At 39.2% G+C, this 10,733-nt stretch overlaps 1 pseudogene; it reads right to left on the minus strand.

Annotated features, from left to right (window-relative positions):
* Window positions 1–529: 529 nt before the first annotated feature.
* LOC126627993 (disease resistance protein RPV1-like) lies at window positions 530–4,068 on the minus strand (annotated as a pseudogene).
* Window positions 4,069–10,733: the final 6,665 nt, after the last annotated feature.

The raw sequence follows: 10,733 nt of genomic DNA on the forward strand, positions 1-10,733 counted from the left end.
AGGAAGTTACAGCAGCTGCCAAAGCCAAGGCAAAAGGGTTTTGCTTGTTGGGCTTTAGAAATTTGGATTTAGGGTGGGGAAAGATGGTAGAAAACCACACGGCAGCCGTGCGGGGGAGGGGGCGATGGTCGTTTGGACGGGGAATGTTTTTGGAGGCGCAGTGGGGAGGGAAATGGTTGCGGGTGATGGGGGATGGGGGAAGGGGTGGGTGTTGGGGGGTGCGAGGGTGGGCACGGGTGGGGATTCTGGGGAAGGAGATCTGGTTTTTTTTTTTTTTTTTTTTTTGTTCAATAGGGTAATAAAAAATTATTATTTTTTCCACGTGGCACACATTTGGCAGCCACGTGGCACAAATGTGGCAGCCACGTCAGCATTTAACAGATTAATGGATGGAAAATCTAACGGAGGTATTATTTTAAAATAAAATGGTACTGGATGTATGAAAGTGAAATGTTTTAAAGTTGTTGTATGGGGTTATAATTGACCTCAAACATGAGGGGCTACTATGTAATTTACTCTTATTTTTAACTTTCATTTAGAAAAATATGAAAACTAAAATGGTTATAAAACGGACCTAAGAAATAGATTTTGGTCAAAAGTTGACGCCTTCTACTAAACATTGCATAAAAAAAAATTTCCCACCGTATTTTGAGTTACATATGATGAACATCTTCATAACTCCACAACCTACTTCGTCACCCAGGCTCTTTGATAGATTCTTGGTAAACTATTTTCCAACCCATTTCCCCACCCTCTGAGACAGTTATGAGAGCTCGATCGATTATAACTCTTATTCCAGTATGAGGATAGAAATTACAACTGTCCAGAACTTCAGTTGCATAGTCTTTCTTCATCCATTTAAAGAAACATGCAATATCTAGAAAGATGCCATTCTCTGTGTCATCTAGTCCATCGAAGCTTGTTTTAAGCACATCATGAATTCCCCTTTGCGGCATTTTCCTTATTTTTTCTAAAACATCTTCCCACTCGCGTACATTTTTGTTATCAAGAAAAGCTCCCAATACTTTGAGTGCTAAAGGCAGATCTTGAGCATATTGTATGACACGGCTCAAAAGATCATCATAATCTCTGGTGGGTTGGTTTGTTCTAAAGGCGTACTGCCTAAAGAGTTCCAGAGCTCCAAGATCACTGAAAATCTTGGGCTTATATATCGCATCGGCTCCGCTTAGTAATTGCTGATCTCTAGTTGTTATAATGATTCTATTCCCACCACCAAAACAAAGTTGCTTTCCGAGTAAGGCTTCAATTTGAGCTAATTTGTCTACATCATCAAGAACAACAAGAAATCTTCTCTGGCCAAGGCTTTTTAACATGACCTGTATACCTTTATTTGGTATGTCGGAGCTCCCCACCTTGTTGCCTGAGATACTATATAAAAGTTGCGTCTGCATATGTAGTTCGCATGCTTCACGAAACCCTCCTTGACATTTTCAAGAAAGCAACAATCTTCAAATCGATTTTATCATAAACAGCTCTTGCGATGGTAGTTTTGCCTAAACCACCCATACCCCATATTCCAACAATGCGAACATCATTCGTTTCAACTCTAGGAGGATGTAATAATGAATGCATTTCATGCATGTGAGAATCCATTTCAACCAAGCCATTATCTTTGCTTGATGTTGATGAGATGTGGATCAATTTCCTAAAAACATCTTCTACAATTTCCTCTATACGCTTTGCATCATTCCTGTCAAATTAAAAAAAAACAATATAATAACACCAAATAAGAATCAATGGTCATTTTGGTAACTATATTGTTTTCACTTTTCTTTTTGAAAACCTAGATTTTGAGTTTTCAAATTTTGACCTTCAAGTTTTACAATTTTTCTTTAATAGTTCCCAACACTAACTGTTAGATCTTGCATATAGGGATCTAATGGGTCTTTACAACCGTTTTGCATAAAACTCGTAATGAGTATTTCATATCATTGTAGCCAGATCTCAAGTTTTCATCTTTAAGTTTTAAAAGAAATAGAAACTTAAATCAAAATATTTATCAAATGACCCTAAACGTTACCAAAATCCAAACATTATCAAGAAAGTAAAACAAATTAGAATTTACTCATAGTTTCGCGAATCCCAACCGGATAAACTAGTGGCCGTTGTAAGAGCGGTCCTCCAAATCTGAACCTCTTCTATTTCAGTGTTAGAATTGTGATCATGCTGAGCAAAAGCTTCCGCGAAACTTCTCTTGAGTTTACGAACATCAGACGGATCAACTTCGTAGAAAATGGGGAGTACAATCTGGTTCCTGGTATCCTTGCATTCCAAGATTTCCACGAGTTCTTTCAAGCACCAAGTGGAAAAAGCAAGGTTTTGAGAGAAAACTACAATCGAAAGCCTTGACTCTCGAATCGCTGTCAGGAGCATCAATGAAGGTGTTGATTGGTTTCTGTTAGGATGGCTGACGAAGCCCCTGCGAGGGTCTTCCCATCTGAAATTGATGAACACATCGTATTTCGTATTTCCAATGAAGGCCAGAAGAAGGAGAAGAAGCAGCCATTAATCGATCGCACCTGGTCAGCTATGATCGAGCATCTAAAACTAAGAGGAATGTCTGATCCATACGAATTCAATGCGGAAAAAGAAAATTATGCTTTTGTGTTTTCACATTTTCTTCCAGGAATGGACAAAGGAAATTTCAGTGTGAAGGGAATCTGCATACTTTGGTTTTGACCCAAGAAAATGCGAGGAACGGCTCGTTTAGCAGCTTTGCATGAGGGTACTGGGTCAACAGCAAAAAATCATCTCCCTCAATGAGTTTTTTCTTTTTGGTCAAATCTTGCTCAATGAGCTTGGACCACTTGAATTGAGAAAACAAGTTATCACAGCTGACAATTTTAGATTACCATTTCTCACTACCTGTCATGCCGCGCCTTAGCACCATGACCACCTAAGAGTCCTTCATCTCCCCTAATTGAGAAAAAAAACATGATGAGGCAGCACCAGAAATGGCCATTCGCACGCGATACATAATTGCTACTTGCAAATGTTTTTACAGTTTCAGCACAATACACACCTTGGTCTCTCAATAGCATGAATAATGTAATCATAACTGGCTATGGTGAGCTAGAAATCATCTACCCCTCCTTCCCTAACACACAAACACACACACACACACACACACAAAAAGACACAAACTCTAATTCAAGAGTCCTCTGCTAAATTTCTTCAAATGCAAAAGACCCCAAGAATTCACATCCACAAAATAAAATATAGCAAATACAAAACAAAATCAATTGATAATAAATCTTGTACGGCGTTGAACTTTAGAAAAATTCAAAATAAACCCATACCTGAAGGTAATAAAACTCAAAGCATTCAACTTTATAACTATCACAATAAACCCAGTAAAAAGTAAAAACCTGAAGACATGGGGTGATCATTTACCCCCAATTCTTTAAGAACAGCAAGCCAGTCAGCTCTGCAAGGCTTCATAATCCTACCCCAATCAGCCAACAACTCACACAAACTACCCTTTTCAGGAGAAAAACAAATGAGCTGCCTCATCAAAGCCGGACACCGTTTGCTCATATTTTGTGGCAGTTGTTCAATAGCTTCTTTCTGGGCTTTTGTAATCTCAGGACTCACCAACCAACCTAATCCGTGACTTCCCTTCTTTGATCTCAGTCTTCGCCGTCTCCTCTACGCTTGCAGCCGCCAATGGCCGCTGAAAATGGCGGTTGTGGGTGAGAAAGCTCATTGGGATTGCCGAGAAAGAGTGGCCCGTGAATTTTTTTTTTGGAAACTGAGTGACCCGTGAATTTGGGGCTATGGGTTTCCTTCGATTCGTTGGTCATTGGGTTTGCTGGGTGTTGGGAGCATGGGTGCCCATGAAGAAACTTTACAAGCTTCCATTGAAACGAAGATGAAGGGAAATTTTGAATTGTCTTAGAGTGAGTGAGAATTAGGAGGTGTTAATTTTGCACATTTGAAAATGATGGAAGCAAAAGCAAGGTTGAGGAGCTGAGTGACTGAGTTTTGGCGGTTGCGCCAACCTAACAGAGGCTGCCAAAGTTTTCCGGCTTGATAGGCAGGTTGGGCTCCCTGCCCATTATAAAGAAAAGAAAGGCCTAATATATTGGGTTGAGAGACTTATGGATAATGTTAGGAGATTAAATTTTCAAACTAAATTTGCAAATCAAATGGTATATTATCACTAGAAAATAAGGAGTTTTAACGAAACACTCTTGGTACTGTTCACTTTTAACGAAAAATCACATTTTTGTTGCAGTTCTATTTAGAATAGGAATGTGATTGTGTAAATCCTAGAGAATATGAGAAAGTATTATATATTCCTATTATGACTATATTACCTATTAAATGTTGTAATCATAAAGGGAAACGTATTTACCCTTCCAACTACTATAAATAAAGGCACAATGGGGTGAATCAAACACTCCTCACAATTAAATCAATCTTTCTTCTCTCTAAAGTGGCCGGCCTCCCTCTCTCTCTCTGAACCTTAGATTGCTCAAATAAATAGGCCTACAACACATTATCAGCACGCTCTTGCCAGAAGCTGAGGAACTGAAGTATCGTAGGAGGAGGCTATCATCCACCACATTCAAAGGCTTATTCGTTTTCTGCTGCTCAAGTACGCTTAAAATAAAGGAAGATATTTGAAACGACCCATGAAGCATGAAAACATTCCCCATGATGCATGAACCCCCTATGTTTATATTTTCCTTCCGATATGTATATTGTATATATTCATATATTTGTCACTATATATATTTGTTTCATGCATCGCACAATTAAAATGTTATGTGGAATTTGTGAGTCAATGTATAAAATTAAATTAGAAGCATATTAGGTTTTTCCTAAAACCTAAAGGGAATTGAAAAAAAAAATAGGGGGAATGGGATTTGGTGCATCGCACCATCCCTGTGCCAAAAAGGAAAACAGGCTTCGGCCTTATTTTGGTTTCTTTGTTGGGCCTGCAGCCTATGGACTCTCTCGGCCTGCATCAAAAACATGCCAGCCTTCGGCTGGGCGCCTTATGCACACAAGGCACACAAAGCCAGCCCTCGGGCTGGGCCTCTTGCGCCACAAAATCAAGGCCCCAGCTTCGCTGGGCTCCCTGCGTGACCAACCCGCAAGCCTTGGGCTTGCCCCCGTGACCCCTTGGACCAAAACACCTAAACCAGCTACGGCTGGGGGTTTTGTCCCTCCCGTCGCCTGCAGCCATACCCTAGGCCCTGTTAGGTGATGCGAAAATTATCTTAACACACAAATTTAACCCTCTTTTGACAACTGTAGTATAAGTATAAGTAGGGATCATTCTGGACCGGGGATTAGGAGGGCTTACTAAGAACCTCTAAACTGACTCAAAAACATAAAACTAAACTTTAAAATACTTAACAAGACTCACAAGACTCAAAGCAAACTTAAAATACTCAAAACAGCTTAGAACAACTAAACAAACTTAAACTAGACACTAGGAATGACTTTGGACGAAAATTGACTTTTACTTGAATCAAAACATTTAAAAACACAAATTAAAATAGATTCTAACTAATTAGACACACTAAAGTAAAGGGGGATTGAGTTTTGGATGAAGTTGAAACAAACAAACAAGTATGAAAAACTAGACAGATTGTAAAACAAATATGAGAAATAAGATGATGGATGGGATAGCTAGAGGCTTTTTCTCCACACATGACATGTATGCAAATAACTTGATTTCCAGTTACTACTTCATTGAATTATGAATGATAGTGCTCCAAATTAACCATGACATCACTAGTTAACTCTAAGATTTTCCTTGTTTTATTGGATTGGATGACATCATTCGATAATCCAAAACATTCTTCTAAAGTTCCCTACATGACATCATAATAGAGATACAATCAAAGATCATTACGTTTAATGAAAATCATAAGCATTGACAAAGCACTTGCAACTATGACATCATGTCACTCATGCTAGGAATTGAACTTAACGCGATCGTTTATAAGCGACCTTCACTACATGTGAATATAAGTTTGTAACGATTATGTGAAACTTCCTTATATTCTAGCAACGGATTTATGCATGCCAATTAAGTGTCGACCCTTAATTAACAAATACAAATAAGTTATCAATCAAATAGTTAAGCCAATTGCATTCACGATTCAAGAGTTCATAACTGGAATTTATCAAATTATATTGCACACATAATCATGGCTTTGAAATCACCCCTAGCCAAGAGGGGTTTAGCCACTCATATTTACAACAAAACGAAAGGAAATGAATTTAAACATTAGAAACAAAAGAAAGAAAACACCTAAACGCTCCAACGATCCAAGTTGGATAGCAAGCACGTCCAAGCACTTTCCTTCCCTTCCTTTGCTACGGCACAAGGTGTTGGTGAGTGTTTGAAGGTTTGTTTGTATGGAGGAATGGCTGAATGTGTTTAGGTTGGATGGAGGTCATGGCAAGGAAAGGGAAATGAAGGTGCATGGAATTGTGCTTTTGTTGTGGGAATGTGTAGAATGGTTAAGAAGAAAAGACTCTACCTTGCGGTAGAATGTGTCTTCCTCCCTTCTCCTCAAATTGTCCCCCTGAATGTGTCTTTGGATGGATATATTTATAGGCTAGAGAGAGGATGTAGTGGGTGGTGGTAATGAGTGGATGTAGTGGTAGGTGAATGTGTTGGGTGGTTGAAATGAGTGGATGTGTTGGGTGAAATGAGTGGATGTAGTGGTAGGTGAATGTGTTGGGTGGTTGTAATGAGTGGATGTGTTGGGTGAAATGAGTGTGCTAAAATAGTTATTTATAGGGAGAGGATGATGCACAAACTTCAAATTTCGTCCATTCCTTTTGCTCCAAGCATATGTTATCCATTCCATGCCCAAAAATGCTTCAAAATGCTCCAAAATGCACTTCTTTGCCACATTAACCCTTTGGACCTACAAACACACAAAAATAGCTTAAAAATACTAGAATAACTACAAACTAACAACATAAATGCCAAGAAACAAGCTAACTAAGTCGCATAAATATACTCCTATGAAATTCCCCCACACTTAGCTTTTGCTAGTCCTCGAGCAAAACAAAACAAACAAAACAAAACAAAACAAAACACAACCTAGACCTTCCAACAATTGCCTCAGGGATTTTTAATGAAACATGACGTGTTAAAAAATCATCATTCCCACAGATTTTGGTTATCCTTACACTTGAGCACATACTTAATCACAGTCACCACTTACTAGTTCACAATTAACCAATTAAAACGATGTTTTGAATGTAGTAACATGCCTTAGAGAATTTGCTCAATTCCTTACAAGATACTCTCTATTTTCACACACATTTTCTGACTACACACTCTACACTAGTATATGTGAGAAGATTGATGTAAACATGAAAGATTAGGACTCACATACGTTATAACAAAGAAAGCAATTTTATGGAGTTATTAAGCATGTTTAGATATGATCTCATGAATAGAATGCTACTACTTAGATGCGATAACCAGTGACTCTATATGCTCATACTAATTTCGAACTCCACAAATTGAAACACACAACACTCAAGATTGAAGTCAAGGGTTGTAACAGGGCTTAGGGGTAATGGTTAACAAAGAAAGGATAAGGATAACAAACGTTCTTAAAGCGATAGCAAGCAAAGCAATGAAATAGACACTTGGAAATCACTTTAGAATGCAGAATCAACTTTTAATTACAAAGGGAAGATTTATGCAACACTTAGGGCCGAATTCAATGTTTTGAACCCTTTCTTTAACAAACAACACTTTAGAGCTCTTTTTCATACTTTTTTTTTTTCAATTCTTTTTTTTTCCTTTTCTACCCATGCCTTATTAAGGACTTTGGCGCGCGCACACACACACACAAGAATCACTTCCCCCACACTTGCTTTCTGCAATACATTGATAAAAAAGGAGTTCATTTTAAGTCATGCTTTACTATGGTTCAAGAACAAGGGTATGGATGGTCCTAGCACTAGGCTAGGTAAGGATAGTGTGGGTTAACAAAGATTATACAAGGCTCAACGGGGTTAAACTTAAACACATAATGAAATAGGGGCACGGCAATTTGGCTTTGGTGGTCACTACACAACTTCATCTTGAATATGTGTTATGCAAATCAATAGCATGCTTTGAATGAAATAGGCATGAGTTCTAGCATTTGGAACTAAATGATGAAACGTCTTCTAAGTAGCAACCAAGCAAAGAATAATGAGATCATGCAACGACTTTAGAAAATGATGATGCACAGATTATTAACTCTCCAAATAAACGTTTAGACTCAAGTCTCACAAGGTTGTAGCGTTCATTTGAGTTCCTTCTTTCAAGCATGTTACAAAAACTGATTTTTTCCTTTATGATTGCATGTGAATTCATAAATTATAACCACAACCAAGCATACCCCAAAGAGTAAATCAAATTTTCATCCATGTTTATAACTCTCTTTAACAGTCATGTAATTAAAAACCAAATCCTCATCATTGTGTTGGAAGGTACCCTAAGACACAAACAAACACACAAAAACAACACTTTTTGGGTTTTTCAAAACAATTTTTCAAATTTTTATGAGATTTTCGGATTTTTATGTCAAAACACACTAACACTCCAAAACAACATAAAAACACTTAAAAACAGCAAGGAACAACACTAGAAGTAATGGGTGATAAACTCCCACGAATTTCATGCAAAACAACTTGGTTACCCCTCCCCACACTTAAATCGAACATTGTCCTCAATGTTTTAAGCATAAACTCACACAAACACAAGCAAACAATCAAACAAACAACGAATAAACATGACAAGTATGGCAAAGTAAAAACCAGACAGAGTAGAGTTTAAGAACGCAAATCTGGTTTTGGAGATAGATGATCTTGTTGTCTTTCCACACCTTTGATCTCGAACTGGTTCGAAATTCTGAGCGAGAGTTCCTTGGTTTCAAATCAGACTCATTCTACTGGGTTGATTTGATTGTGCGGTCTGCATTCTTCTTTGCTTGTTTCTTCTGCACGGCAGGCAGGCACGAGGTAGAGGTGATGGTCTGTTTCTCTTCTGCACGGCAGGCAGGCACGAGGTAGAGGTGATAGTCTGTTTCTTTCTTCAATCTTTCCAATTGCCCACCATTTGCTTTCTTTCTCCTTGTCCCTAGCTGATGATGAATTAGCATATTGTCTCCATATGCTTCGAGGTATCATTTTTACTTCCTTTATCTGTTCCCCAGGCAGATGTGGTAGACGAAGAGGAAGCATAAGATGTTGAAGATGAGTACTTGAGAGCAAGGCTAGGTAAGCAATCAGGAAGGTGTTCTAGGCAGTCGGTTCCAGATTAGAAGATTGATACCAAGTGCTGGCTGATTGCTCTCTTTCTCCTTGTCCCGCAGATGAAAACAACGACAAGGAGAAGGACATGGAGAAAGTATGATATGAGATACTCTTGCTTTCAACCTTCATGATATGAAATACTTTTGCTTTGGATGAGTTGTTTGCAGAGGTACCCCAAGGAATAAGGAACACTGAGTGACTCAAGAGGCTTTGTTGGGAGGGCATTCTCGGAAATGAAGAAATGTTATGTATGTCTGCCTTGCAATGGAGGGTGAAGGTTGACATTTATGAATTAATAACCGGTACTATTCTTTCACTCTTGTCGGCAACCGTTGGATGATTTAATAGTAAACTTCACGTGTCTTCTACTTCACAAGAAATCTTTGACAGATTTCCCGTAATTTCCGCAAGGCTGAGTGTGCATGTGACAGGCGCTGACACATCTGGAAAAGCAAGTGCCTCTTCGATATCTGAAATCGGCGCTTCGACAAACTGCCCGTGATTTTCGCAAAGTTGAGTATGCATGTGACAGATGCTGACACGTCTGGAAAAGCAGATGCCTCTCCGATTTCCGACTTTGCCTCTTCGAGTTTTGAGCTCCGTCGAGTGCAGAGGTTGCATGTGACAAGTGCAGACAAATCTGGAAAAGAAGATTGGCTTGTGGTTTCTGAGCAAGCCCAACTTTTGAGAAAGTTAGAGCTTCTTCGATTTTTGAATTGGCCTTTTTGATTTCTGAGCTCGCCTCTTCGATCTCTGAAACCCGTAGTTCTGATTAGTACTACTGCCACCGCCATCATAACTCTGCCAACTGCCATAATTTTGAACGGTCTGATATCCACTGTAGCCTGAACCAGAAGCAAAATCACTAGGTGGTGGTGCTGAAGGACAATCCCAAACAAAATGCCCAGTGCCACCGCACCTGTGACAAACTACAACAGTTATCCCACAACTCCCTGGATGATGTAACCAACATTGGTTACAGACCAGGTAACTTGGAGTGAAATGATCGAAAGATCGCCTCGCCCACTCGTTGCCTGAGTTTTCACTGGACGACCTTGAACCCCAACCTGGTCGTTTAAAGGAAAAGGAATGTCTGGGACCTACAGAACTGGAGGGGCCCACTGATTCTCTGGTACTTCGTGACCGGAAATTCCGACTCCTCTGATTTTGATTCCGCTGTTTATTCTGTCTCTAGAGCAGGCTCCAATCTGAGGTTGATCATACATCTTTGTATTCCACTTAGACTGTTCTATACTTAGACTTATCTTAATTATTTCTTCATAAGTTCTAGATCTCTAAGTAGCTACCAGTGTACGATACTCTTGGTTTAGTGCAAGCATCACCTGATCCATCTGTGCTTATGGATTATCATAAGTCCCATCATGATCCCTAGCCAAGCGCCTGAAGGTACTATCAAATTC

This window comes from Malus sylvestris, chromosome 7, assembly GCF_916048215.2.
Source record: "Malus sylvestris chromosome 7, drMalSylv7.2, whole genome shotgun sequence".
Lineage (NCBI taxonomy): Eukaryota > Viridiplantae > Streptophyta > Magnoliopsida > Rosales > Rosaceae > Malus > Malus sylvestris.